General features: G+C 41.8%; 1 protein-coding gene across 5 annotated transcripts in view; it reads left to right on the forward strand.

The window, feature by feature from the left end:
• The first annotated feature begins 11,688 nt into the window (after positions 1–11,688).
• The window catches only part of CFAP20DC (CFAP20 domain containing), a 52,773-nt gene continuing 51,336 nt past the window's right edge, over positions 11,689–13,125 (forward strand). For 3 of the 5 annotated variants that reach the window (XM_071813292.1, XM_065845668.2, XM_065845670.2), the window contains exon 1: positions 12,074–12,166. The gene's annotated coding sequence lies outside the window, so the exon portion shown is untranslated. Of the gene's footprint in view, positions 12,036–12,073; positions 12,167–13,125 lie in introns of those variants that run through there. The other 2 variants (XM_071813293.1, XM_065845669.2) reach the window with 2 other exon arrangements.

Below are 13,125 nucleotides of genomic sequence, written 5' to 3' on the forward strand. Positions count from 1 at the left end.
AGTAATTGATTAGTTGCTTACTTGCAATACATCTAGTAATTACTAGTCAAATATAAGCTAAGCACTCTGCTTCTAAGCTTAATCTTCTGTCTCCCTCTTGTCATGCAGAAGGATCTAAAACTTGAAAAATAACCCCTCGTTTTGCAGGTGGTTAGAAAGCATTTATCACGTCATTTGGTTAATGATGGGTACGTCCTTTGTAACTTCATCACAATATACATTAATTTAGCAGCTTCTCTTCACTTGTCCCATGTCAGCCACATTGCTCGGCCTCTGCCGTATTGTCCTGCCAGGCACCAGCTCTCACACAAACCCAACAAGTCATGTTGGAGTGAGAGCTGGCACCTGGCAATTTTCTGTCATGTGCTGCTGCTTGCTGGCTATTCTGAATGCCAAAGGAGAGTTCACGGCTTGCGGGATGAACACACCCCGCTCAGTCGCTGCCGCCGCCAACGCGCTGGGGTCCATAGCCAGCACATGGTGGCACACGCTACAGTTTTCTCCTAAATGTCACTGCTTGCCAGAAATTCTGAAAGCCACACAGGGAGCTGGGGCTCTTTAGCTTGGAGAAGAGGAGACTGAGGGGTGACCTCATTAATGTTTACAAACATATGAAGGGTGAGTGTCAGGAGGATGGAGCCAGGCTCTTCTCGGTGACAACCAGTGATAGGACAAGGGGCAACGGGTGCAAACTGGAACACAGGAGGTTCCACTGAAATTCGAGAAGAAACTTGTTCCTGGTGAGGGTGGCAGAGCCTGGCCCAGGCTGCCCAGGGAGGTTGTGGAGTCTCCTTCTCTGCAGACATTCAAACCCGCCTGGACACCTTCCTGTGGAACCTCAGCTGGGTGTTCCTGCTCCATGGGGGGATTGCACTGGATGAGCTTTCCAGGGCCCTTCAACCTCTGACATCCTGGGATTCTGTGATTCTGTGTGATTTTTATTTCCACATGTTTAAATACAGACGTAGAGAATGGTTTATAAAATATCACATTGTTAACCCCCCCAAATGATAATGAACATCCTTAACAACAGACGTAGGTTTCATTTCCTTAACCTACCTATACACCTGCAGATCTCCACTCAGCCACTATTTTTTCTGATATACTAGCGTACATTTCTACCACTGTGACAGAGACCTCCAGCAGATCACTATATCTCTGTGCCATTAGAAACATCAACGTGTGATAAGTCTCTGTACTCTCACGTATATAATACCTATTCAGTTCACAAGGCGTTCAGTTAATTTTCAGCTGTCCCCACCTTCCCCGGAGCAGCTGTATGTCACTTTTCTAGCGCCTCCATATCACGTATCTACAAAAGACAAGCTATTTTTATCTGGATTTTTCTTCCTCATTTTTAAGGGACAACCTTGCCTTCACTACCTATCCTTCCAATTACCTCTCATCATCTAGACCCTTCCTTCTCCAAAAGATGAGCTCAAGGCCACCTCCTGCTTCAATGCCAGCAAGAGCAGTAACAGTCAGTAGCCATGAGGAAAGATGAAGCTTCTTTAGATCAGAGAATAATATCCTCAGCCACTTTCAGCTTCAACAAGCACAACGAACAATGTGGCAAATTATCATTTATCCTAAAGAAAAATTCAAATGTACCCAAGAAGTAAAACTTCACTTAGTTTATGCACCTTGAGAAGTTCAAGGTGTTATTCTGTTCTGCCTGGCAATAAGTCTGAAACTGGGCACTCCATTTTATTCAAAATCCATTTTCATTTCATAGTAATTCCTAATATAATAATGGATTTATTTTAATGAGTTTTCAGATAAATTATCCCACTCAAAGGTTTATTACTTTTGCTGTATATGGTAAAGGCTGAATTCTTCATTCCCTCTCAAGTCCAGACCCTAACTATAAAATCACAACTAATGCTTCCGGAAATCTCCATGGACAGATTTACTAGTGTGGAAAAACACATACTATTCATTCCACAAGAAATTAACAGGGCCAAGAAAATGGATTCATACTTGAAAAGGGCTTTCTGCATAAACTGCAGCATCTTTGTCAGAGGTGGAGCCAGAACAGCCCATTACCTTAAAGCTTTCACTGAGGGAAAGGAAGATTGAAAAGTATGGTTTCTTTGAACCAAAAAGCAAGTGCAAATACCTGATAAGGGATATACCATAAGTATGTGATAAGAAAGAGGGTTTCCTTGTCAAGTACTGTGCAAAAGAATAGCTGTGTTTAAATCATGGAGAGACACCTCTCAGCAAAAAAGGCAGCATCTGATTACAAGCAGAAAACTTTCATCTGACAGATTAATTATTTTTGAAGCAACAGCAGCAATGAACTGATTAACACACAGAGCTCTCTGTCTTTGTGCTTCTATAACGGTCACATTCAGTAAATTCCATTTCCCTGAAAACATTCAGACTTACTGAAAGGTCTTTATGTACTTATAAACACGTGACAGGGGGGTAAGGCTTTCTAAGAGGTATGAGTGCAATGTATATTTGATCAAGAAATTTGCTGGTTAAATCAGCTCAAGAAAAGGTAGAAAGGTCTAATGGGCTTGGGCTACCATTCCAAAAAGCACACACTTCAAGTTGTAGCAAAGATATGATGGATGCTTTCTGCGATGGAATATCCGAGCTACGGAAGACATCGATTAATTTACCTGTTTGCAAGGGAGATGTTTTTACAAATAATGTCAGCCATGAGCATGAACTCTTCTCTTTGACAAACCAATCCCCACTACCATATTCAGCAGCTGTTAAATCAGTTTTTTGTCTGGATCATTGCAACTTGTCCACTTCAGGAATTCTGTACTGGATATTCACAGAGGGTCATTGGTCACGTCAATCACAACGTATTGCCACTGTTCTGATCTCTAATTGGATTATTGAAACTAGAAAGTGATAAATAGCAAACAAGCACGTCCATTCTGAATACTTTCAATGTGTACTGAAATCAATTGCATTTTAAGATTTGCAATTAAGATGGGGATTCACAGACTTACGGGAGCTGTTCAGAGTGCACACATCAGGAATTTTATGTTCCTGAAATTAATAGAAATCAAACTCAAAGCTTCTACAGTTGATTAGCCATACCAGCTGAAGAGTTGCAACTCAGTGCTACTTACTACAGTGGAGAGCAGAGCTGCTTAAAAGTGGAAATCAAAGTCTCTAGGATTTAAAGATGCAGAGCATTGGGGAAACCGTTTGACCAACACCACTTATTTATACACTCAGATTACATTACTAATGGCTTATAAGGAATGATTCAAGTGCCCGAAATGTGTCATGTGTTATCATGGTAAGTTGTGTAATATGTATATCACTTTTGTTACCTCAAAGCTCATTGTTTACAAAGATGAAAAGAAAAACCTAGTGTGATGTAGTAAAATGGTAACGGAATATTTATGCAAATGCACCGTTCTCATTAAACTTCTCAGCAATCAAGATGAATTACAGTTCATTTTCGAGACAAATTATAAAATATCAAAATACTTTACAGTTCTGCAATTACTTTCACCTGGAAGAACTGGATCTAAAGGGATGATATGACGTAGTAGAGGGCTTTGGGATAGGGTTTTTTAAAGTAAATGCATCCCATATTTCTGTAGAGAGTTACCTCACATTTCAGACTTCTATAATAATATCAAATAATGAAAAAAACTTGTAAAACTTCGCTGGTATGTTAATGGGCTTCACCTTCCAACTAGGTGCCAGATTTGTAATTCTTCTTATGAAATGCAATACGTCTTTCAGATTCCTTCTGAGGTGAAAAGAATTAATGTTCATTTCTGGAAGTGTGAGAAATTGTGCTTTATCTGTAAATATAATATCTTTACAGATTCTAGTGTGAAATTAATACATGACCACTACGTAAAATGTATAATTCATGAACTGATAGTCGGTCAGATGTAGCAGCCATGAAAACTGATGCATCTGCAAATCAGGAGCACACATCTGGAAAACAAGTGATGTCAACCATCCCATAAAGGTTCCATTTTTTTTAATTGTAACAAATGTTCACTGCATCTACCTGTTATCTTTGCAATGTAACATCTACAATTTGAGACAATACTTAGAAAAAAATATTACTTTTTTTGAGAACAGCCAACAAAATCATTATCATGTAGAAATAGGAAGCAAATGAGTTGTTGCAACCTCTAGAAAACAAACAGCTATGTATCATGAATACCATTCTGGCACGATCTCTTGGAGAACAGTAGGGGCACATACTGAAACAAAGATGGAGCTTGTAAATGTTGCTGAGAGCAGAATTTAGTAAAGCCTACAGCAAGCAAACCAGGAGCTAGAGAGACACAATATAGACCCTCAAAAATTCGATGTGAAGATGACTGAAGCCATGGAACATATGACACGTAGTACAGAAGCAAAAAAAATTGCATACAAACTTGTGGAGTAGTTTAACTGTCAGTAATTTAAACAATGCAAAGCCAGATATCTTGAATAGAATTTCATAAACAAACAAAACAAAACAAAAATCCAAACCAAGCCAGAATCTGTACAACGTATTTACTTGGAGAAGGAACTGAGTGCATTTGAGAGAGAGTGTGTAACAGGTGCTCAGTGGCTGATGTAGTAGATATCACAGCCACAGACTGAAAATGAGAGAACAAAAATGTCTTGCATCTGCCATGGCTGGAAAACCAGTATATAGAGATCACAGCTAGACAAGCAGGAAAAAAACAGTGCAAATTGCTTCTTGTTTTTGCAGCTCTTTACAGAGGTCTGTTTCACGTGTCAGCTCTGTGCCAATGGCCACACATAACCATTCAAATTACAACCCGAAAGGCAATTGACTGCTGACTGACCCTCAGAGGATTTCCCCAAAGCTTTTCTACTCATCCTCTGGAGAAAATGCTGACACAATTTCCAGCATCTTGCACAGAAGCCACAGGAGGCAGAGGCCTCATTCTCCTCCCAATCACCTGAGGCTATACCCAGAAAAACCCTTCTCGCATCCATTGAGCCTGATCTCGCCTTGCTCACCAGCTGCTGTTCACTATCCCAACGGCTTCAAGCAGCCCCAAAGCCTGTTCACCAGGCACTGGCCAGCAGTTTCCTCACTGATTTTACATTTCCCCAGGAAACAGGACATTTCCAGCGCGCCCTGGACGCGCTGCAGTCCCGAGCTGTCAGCACAGCCCCCATAGACACTGACGGACAAACCATACGGGGTGACCTGTCACTAGGAACTGCAGCAGAACTTGGATGGCTTCGGGGTACTCGTGGCAAATGAGAGCACCTTAATGCCACCTTCACATGCAGCTGGTTTCTTGCACGGGACTGAAACCCAAAAAGAACATTTTAAAAGGATACAAGAGGATTTTTGTACTGGCTTGTCGTGTTCTCCATGCTGTGATCTCCACACATTGGCATGCTGGCCTTGACAGATGTAAAGCATTTTTTGGTCCTTCGCTCTCATTTTGCCGCGGTGGCACACACTGCAACAAACACCGTGACTGTATTAATCAATTGCTCTCAAATATCCAGCCCCGCCAAAGAGCAAACAAATGTCCCACAAACTCATCACTGTATGTGGCAAGATGTCTTTGCAAAGAAAAGTGCAGTTTCTTTTACTTGTATTAAATAAAGAATTAACAGTAGAAGCTACATGTAAAGTTTGAGAAAGAAGTAGGACTTGGTACCTTTAGGCAAAAACAATTTACCAGGCATTAAATATGGCTTAATACTTCCCCACTTTTTTATATCTATCCAAGAACATGTGCCGATCAGGTCTTGGGGTCTTAATTCCAAGAAATGAAAAGACAAATATGCAATCATTGAATTGACATACAACTTTACTCTTAAGAAAAGAAGACAGAACCTCTTGGGTCTGGTCTGATGCTCATTCAAGCCACCAAGCCATAATAACCCCTTTCTGTACTTTTATCTTAAAAGGCATTAGAATTATTTTTGCTTCCACATCTCTCCCGGGAAAGCTGTTCCAGAATTTTACTTCATCGACAACCAAAAACGTCCTTCTGGTTTCCAAATTTAATTGTATTCATGATTGCTTTATACTCATTTGTCCTTTTGCCAACATTGCTCTTTAGCTTCAGCACTTCTTTTGCTTCCTCAGTCATTTCCCATACACGAGCTTGCAACTTATTCGTCTCCAAACGCATGACCTTGGACCACACAGCAGTGAATTGCATTTGATTTCAACCACTCCAGGTCCCAAGTTCATCCACTTCTTCCTATCTGACAGGCTGCTCCTATTCAGAGTTCAGTCATCTGTGTATTTTATGAGTACACATCTCCTTCTTGGGACAATGATATTAACAAAAATGCCAAAAAAGATTAGTCAGAAGACCAGTCTTTCAAAACTGTACTGTAACTTAGCCCTTCAACTAAAACTTTCCAGTGTCTCCTGTGGGTCTTACACCTTTACATCATTCTTTACTCACTTGACAATTTTCTTTCTGATGAGCATCATCTCTAATTTTCCTAAGAGATGCCAAATCACATACAAAACTACAGGCCAGCTAGAGTCCAATTGCATTTTGTTACACACAAAATGAGTTATCTTATCAAAGGTGTCCCCATGGGTTTATCCTCAATGTATTCCATCAAATCAGTGCTGAGCAGTGGCCAAGATGACAAGTTGCTGAAAGATTGTTTGCAAAAATGCCAGGTGCTGTATTTTTTATCCAGTTCGGTTCACCTTCATTGCTCATAATCCAAACCTCTCTTAGTGGCAAATGTGACATCAGTGCCAATGTTTGTAATTGCTGAGCTAAACCAAATTCCGTCATCCCTTGGACCTGAGTAACCCTATTTATCCCAGCAGCTACCTGGGGGCAGAGAAACTCCCCATCTTCCCCATTTTCAGATTCACATTGTGTCAAGGTGCACCATACACGCAGTCAGAAAATTACAACTTTAGCAGAAAAGAACAAAAAGTTCAGTCAGGGAAAGGACAAGGTAAAAATGTCTCTTTTTCCAGGTTCATAATGACATTCATGAAGAACAGAGCCAATGAACAGAGAGTTTCACATCATAATTTCACATTTTACATCACAACAGAGGCACATATTTGTGGTGCATACTGTGAGAAACCTTACACCCTATCAATGTGAAAAATAAAGTAAAACCAGTATCAAAACACTAAACAAAAAATCTCAAGAAGTTGGATTGGCAGCATCAAACTATCTATTTTTCTATCTTGTCAGTAAAAATAAACTAAAAAGTGGAAAGTAAACCCCTGCCCCCAGTAATTAGAACAAATAAAAGTTCTGTTTCTCCTGTTTGCACTGAACAACACAGGAAATGTCAGAATAGAAGAGACTGGGAACAATATGGTCCGGTTTACAATAGATAATGTGTCAAGTGCATAACACAGAAACGGTAGAATGATTTCCTAAGAAGTCACTGGCAACTTAATTGTATTATAAAAATCAATAGTTTATCATTTAATGGCTTTAGAGGACAGAGTGGCTATGCTATTTGAAGTTCCCACCGCTCATCCAGAGGCTGCTTTTCTCTAATACATTTCAAACATTCTCTGAACGACAAGAAGCACGAACAAACTATACAAGACATTAGACAAAATTTCCTTCTACAGTGTCAAGCTGAAACAAAACAACCAATAGACAGGGCGGTTGAAGACGATCATTACTATAAAGCACAACAGCAGTTGCAACGAGAGCTTTTTTCACTTTAATGTACCTTGGCAAACTGAAGCACCCATTGCTTCACTACTATAGCAAACCATGGCAGGCTTTTGCTTTTCCTGTACACTTTCACCATTATGTAACTTTAACGAACTGCTCCGAAGGAATGAAGGGCATTAGCACATGTTGTGCATAAAGGTGATGGGCCTTTCAGTTAAAGAAATGTACTGCCTTTTTTCAGGTGGTATCACATTTATTTTATCTGCAAACAGGTAAGGGTTGCCCAATATTAAACCCAAAAAAAAAAAAAAATATATATATATATATATATAAAGTAATAAATTAATACTCTTTTTAGCTCTGTGCTGGTTGTCTTTCTACATCCAAGAATACAGGCTAACAAGTTAGGCATTCTCATTAAATACATGCTTGCGATTTTCAGGGTTTAAATGCCTGCTCTGAACTGAAATTTGTCCAATTGATCACATGGGTGGATTCCTATAAAGCCTGACAAGACATAAGTAGCCAATTTTCCAGTTTCAAGTGTTACTGCCTGAGCACTCAGTGCTTTCTGGAGTGGCGCAGAGCCTTTATTTCACAGAAAGAATATGATTTTTGCACGCTTCGTGAACAGAATTAGTCTGGTGATAGCAGGACACTAATGTCTTTGCTCTCATCTCAGCACTGGCTGCTGTGGTGTAAAGAAAAGGCAGCTGCAGAAGAAACTCCACAGCTTTCCTGTCCCCGCTGCAGCTGCGTCCAGCCCCTTGACAGAACCTTTGGTCATGGCCCTCATTGGAGTCACCTTCCAAGTTTGAGCAACCAGACTGCACAGCAGCGAGCAGAAACCTGATGGAAATCTAATCCTGGAAGTACACACCACAGAAATCAGCACAACTAATGTTTTTTTCATAACTATTCACAATCCTCAAACAAGGATTCTTAGAGAATCTCTATTGATGAAGAATTTGTGGGGCTTATGAAAACGGGTTGTGAACTGATTCTCAATTCTTAACGTATTTACCCAAGAACTGTCTTTCTCCAAATTGCTGTGTTTTCTGAATTGAAGGTGTTTCTCCATCCTTCTGAAAGAAAAGCCTTAAGCTGATGGAAAGATTATATGCACCCCCTCAGATAAATTATTCTGTTCTAGAAGATCAAACAGAGACAGGCAGGATAGGTAATGAATTCCACTATTTTATTTATTTGAACAGTATTTGTATCAGAAGACCGAGGTACAAATAAAAATGAGACAATATTCAGAGTCCATGTAGACAGCTGAAGGAGGAAGCATTCTGCTGGGAAATTCTCAGAGATCCACAAACAGTAGTGGATACAATAGTCACCATGCAGTTAAATTACCCTGCACGACATAATCTTGGCAAACACGCTCACAGGAAGGTCACTGGAATGCTCAAAGCAAATGAAGACCAGCCTGGCAATGGGGCGAATATGCCTCAGCTCCATGGCAGCTGTTACCAAGCGAAGGCTGAGCAGGCAGCAGGGCACACCACGTCTCCCTTCCCCGTAAATCAAGAATGGCAAGACAGATCTACAGAAACTTTGATGGGATGCCTTTGTGTCTTCTTTCTTCGCTTAACTAGGTTTTTTTATCTTGAAATGTAACGTGGCATTTTTATGAAATAGAGTATGACCTAGATAGACAAGAGATTACCAGACTACATGAGCTGACACTCTAAAAAGGCATAAACCAAACCAATACAGAACAATCCAACACAGAACAGACAGGCAAATGGTCATCAGAGCTGTACACAGGAGGGGAGGCCACTTGCCATTTATCAACTGGTTGGTTGTTGTGTGAGCAAGGGCACACCATAGGGCAAAACCAGGAACGGATAAAGGAAATTATAGTACTATTCCTACGGATATTAACCCAGGTTATGTCAGTGGGCATCCTTTAAAACTGGCTGGGTTGAATATCACACATGAATATCTTGAATTCTTCCCTAAATTAAATCAATTCAGTTCCCAGCATGACACTACTAACATATTGGTATTTTAATTTAAGACAGGAGACGTAACCACACCTTATACTTAAGGCATTTACAAGAAGAAGGGATGTCTGTATGTTCCAATTTCCTATGCTAAGATATGGTAAAAATCTCTTCACTGAAATATGTTGTACCAGTAAAGGATTAAGTTCAGAACATAGAAGGGTTGTATTAGAAGATAAATGTAGATGAGTTCTCATGGTTTTCCCCAAATTATTACCCAAGCGCTCGCTGAACACTCATTAAACCTCTCCAGGGCTTTAGTAGATGTACACTGCACAGCGGCTTAAAATATTCAGCCAAAAAAACCCCACCATAACCCAGCAGCTCAGGTACCAACAGCAGCTGATCCACAGATACAACCTTAAAGAAGTCAGTATAACAAACATCTTGACTGTGTGATCATTACTTTTACAGTGTTTCCCACATGACCATCATTCCAAACCAGATCTCGGAAGCACGATGGGCTCAGGCCATAGACGAAACAAATTTAATGAAAAAGGCTCCTTACTCGTTTTACATCACCTGCAATTTTTGAGTTATAGTGTATACAACAAATGATATATCTTTTTCTATCAAACTGGAAGAAACAGAGGAAAAAAAAACCCTTCACAGTATATCTAACACCAGTTTTCTCCATCGGCTGGCAAAGACTTGTGCAGCCCGGTAGCTGCTTCCACCCGTTACACTCCCAGCTGGATGCTTCACATATGTTTATAAACTTAGGCCCTTCAGCCTGATCTCAGCTTTGAAGTGGAATTTCTTAACTTCTCGGGCCTTAGCATAACTCCTGCCACAAAGGATTTGGGTTTTTTAGGTGTAATGAATTTCAAGATGACTTCAGGTTAAACCGTATATAATGAACTATGTAGTTTATCTTGGCTACAGAACTCCCCAGTAGCTTTTAACCTTTCTTTTGCTATCATCATCTCTCTTTTGTCCTTGTTCTATTAAGTGCTTTTATTTAATAACCTGTAGCTCAGTTTTAGTATGATTGTTTTCCTTATCTCCAGTACCCAAGAACTCTAATCAGTGTAATCCAGTGTATGATAAAACTACACGGGATGCGATTTCTTTGAAAATGCCAAGGTAACATGAAAAAGCTACAGAAATCTTATAATTTATTTAACTCATTCCCTTCCTTGGCAGAACCAGGACAGTATCTTCCAGGAAGAAAAGTAAGGAAGGTGCACAGGCTGGGATATGGCAGCACCTTCAATGGTTCAGCACTTGCAGTTCGTGCATTTCATTGAGCTGTGATGGGTTACAGGGCTCTTCATACCTGTTCTTTGTAGAAACATTAAGATGCACTTTGAGGGAGAAAAAGGTATTTGCTTACTTTTTTTGTGAAAAGACTATAAAGTTTCATGAACAAATGCTGTGATTAAAAAAGCAGTTGCTTCAAGGAAAGATCTTATTTGACTAATATCTCATTATAAAAATCAAGATATAATTGATTAACCATGACCTTCTTCCCAGAGGTTTTTGAAGCCATCAGGAGGTGTTTGCTTGTTCTTGACTGTGACGTTAAACTAACGGGCCCATCCTTCTCATTTCCTTCACTTAGAGAAAAAACGCCAGACCCGCAAGTCCATTCTAATTCCTCAAAACCTGAGCGCTTTGATGTGGCTGCTCTGGCTCATAGCTTCCTACGTCCTTCTCAAAAAACACACTTTACACGTGACGCCTTAAAGTGTTTTAGGAGCTGTGTCCTCAGGAACATGTGCACTGAAAAGCCCCTCAGAGGTGACACGGTGCCATTTCACACGAGTGCCCCTGAGGGGGCCAGCACCACCTTCTCTGCCACCTTTAGCCAGGGTTTATTCACTTGGTGGCCCGTGGCGGTCACAGAATCACATAATATCAGGGACTGAAAGGGACCTGTAAAGCTCATCCAGTGCAATCCCCCCATGGAGCAGGAACACCCAGCTGAGGTTCCACAGGAAGGTGTCCAGGCGGGTTTGAATGTCTGCAGAGAAGGAGACTCCACAACCTCCCTGGGCAGCCTGGGCCAGGCTCTGCCACCCTCACCAGGAACAAGTTTCTTCTCAGATTTCAGTGGAACCTCCTGTGTTCCAGTTTGCACCCATTGCCCCTTGTCCTGTCACTGGTTGTCACCCAGAAGAGCCTGGCTCCATCCTCCTGACACTGCCCCTTTCCATATTGATCCCCAGGAATGAGTCCCCCCTCAGTCTCCTCCAGCTCCAGAGCCCCAGCTCCCTCAGCCTTTCCTCACACGGGAGATGCTCCACTCCCTTCAGCATCTTGGTGGCTGCGCTGGACTCTCTCCAGCAGTTCCCTGTCCTTCTGGAACTGAGGGGCCACAACTGGAGTAGAGGGGGAGTCCAAGGAGCGAAATACACGCCTCACGCTTTTAAGATCCACAGACAATGAAACCCGAACCGCCGGACGTAAGTCGCAGGTAACGGGCGCCGGCCATGACGGGCGGCTCGAGACACGCCCCGTGCGCCGCCATTTTAACCGGATCTCTCCGTGCTGGGCGGGCCCGCCCGTTCCGTAGGTGCCGCCTCGTCCCCGGCCACCCTCGCCCAGGTGGGTCCTGGCGGGGGCCAGAGCTCCGGGGCTGAGCGGCCCCGGGTGTCCGTGGCGAGCGGTGAGGACGGAGCGGAGCCGGCACCGGCCAGGGCTGCCCCGGAGGGGCGGGGAGCCGCCCGGCGCTGGGGGACGTGGCCGTGGCGCCGGGAAACGGGGGTGCGGGGGTGCTGGTGCTCGTGTCTGAACGTTTTGTGGTCAGGTTTTTTAAGTTAAAAGCTTTATTTATTTTTTTTTTTCAAGCTTTATGATCAGTTTTTTAAAGCTAAAAGCTTTATTTTTTTTCCTTCTTAATCGTGGGAGTTGTGTGCAGACCTGTGCTGCTTTTCACCTGGGAGCACCAGTAGTCTTGGGGTAGTTCATTAATGGGCTTTCTGCCCGTGTATTATGTCAACTTGTATTTTGAGAAAAAATATATAGCAGTGTTACAAACCCAGCTTTAAATACTCAGTGGGTGGAATTCATTTGTCTGGAAGATGGTAAAACCCTTGGTGGGTGATGAACAGCTCTCGCCGGTGTGTCCGGCCATAAATCAGCTCTGGCTTTGGGCCCGTGATGGGGAGCTATATGTATTAATGGTTCTGGGTCTGAGCCTGTGTTCCCTGCCAAAAATAGTGTATTTGTCTCATTTATTTTTTCAATGCAAATCACTGGTAGGTGCATATTCACTTTGCTTTGCTTCATGCTTGACTTTGGAATAGAAAATGTTAAATAAAATCAGCTTTTTCAGCACTGGGATGTTAAACAGAAAAATGTATTTATATGCTGATGTAAATAGTCCCTTTTAAGTCAAGGGGCTAACCATGATTATGAAGGTTTTTAGGACTGTGTGAGTTTGTCCATCTCCGTCTCCCTTGGGGCCAGAACAGTGTGTAGTGTAAGTAATTTAAACAAGCACAAAAGTCTGTTTGCATTTGCTATTTGTGAAATACTCTTTTGCTTGTAACTTACTAGAGACC

The sequence above is a fragment of the Patagioenas fasciata genome, chromosome 10 (assembly GCF_037038585.1).
Source record: "Patagioenas fasciata isolate bPatFas1 chromosome 10, bPatFas1.hap1, whole genome shotgun sequence".
NCBI classification, from domain to species: Eukaryota; Metazoa; Chordata; class Aves; order Columbiformes; family Columbidae; genus Patagioenas; species Patagioenas fasciata.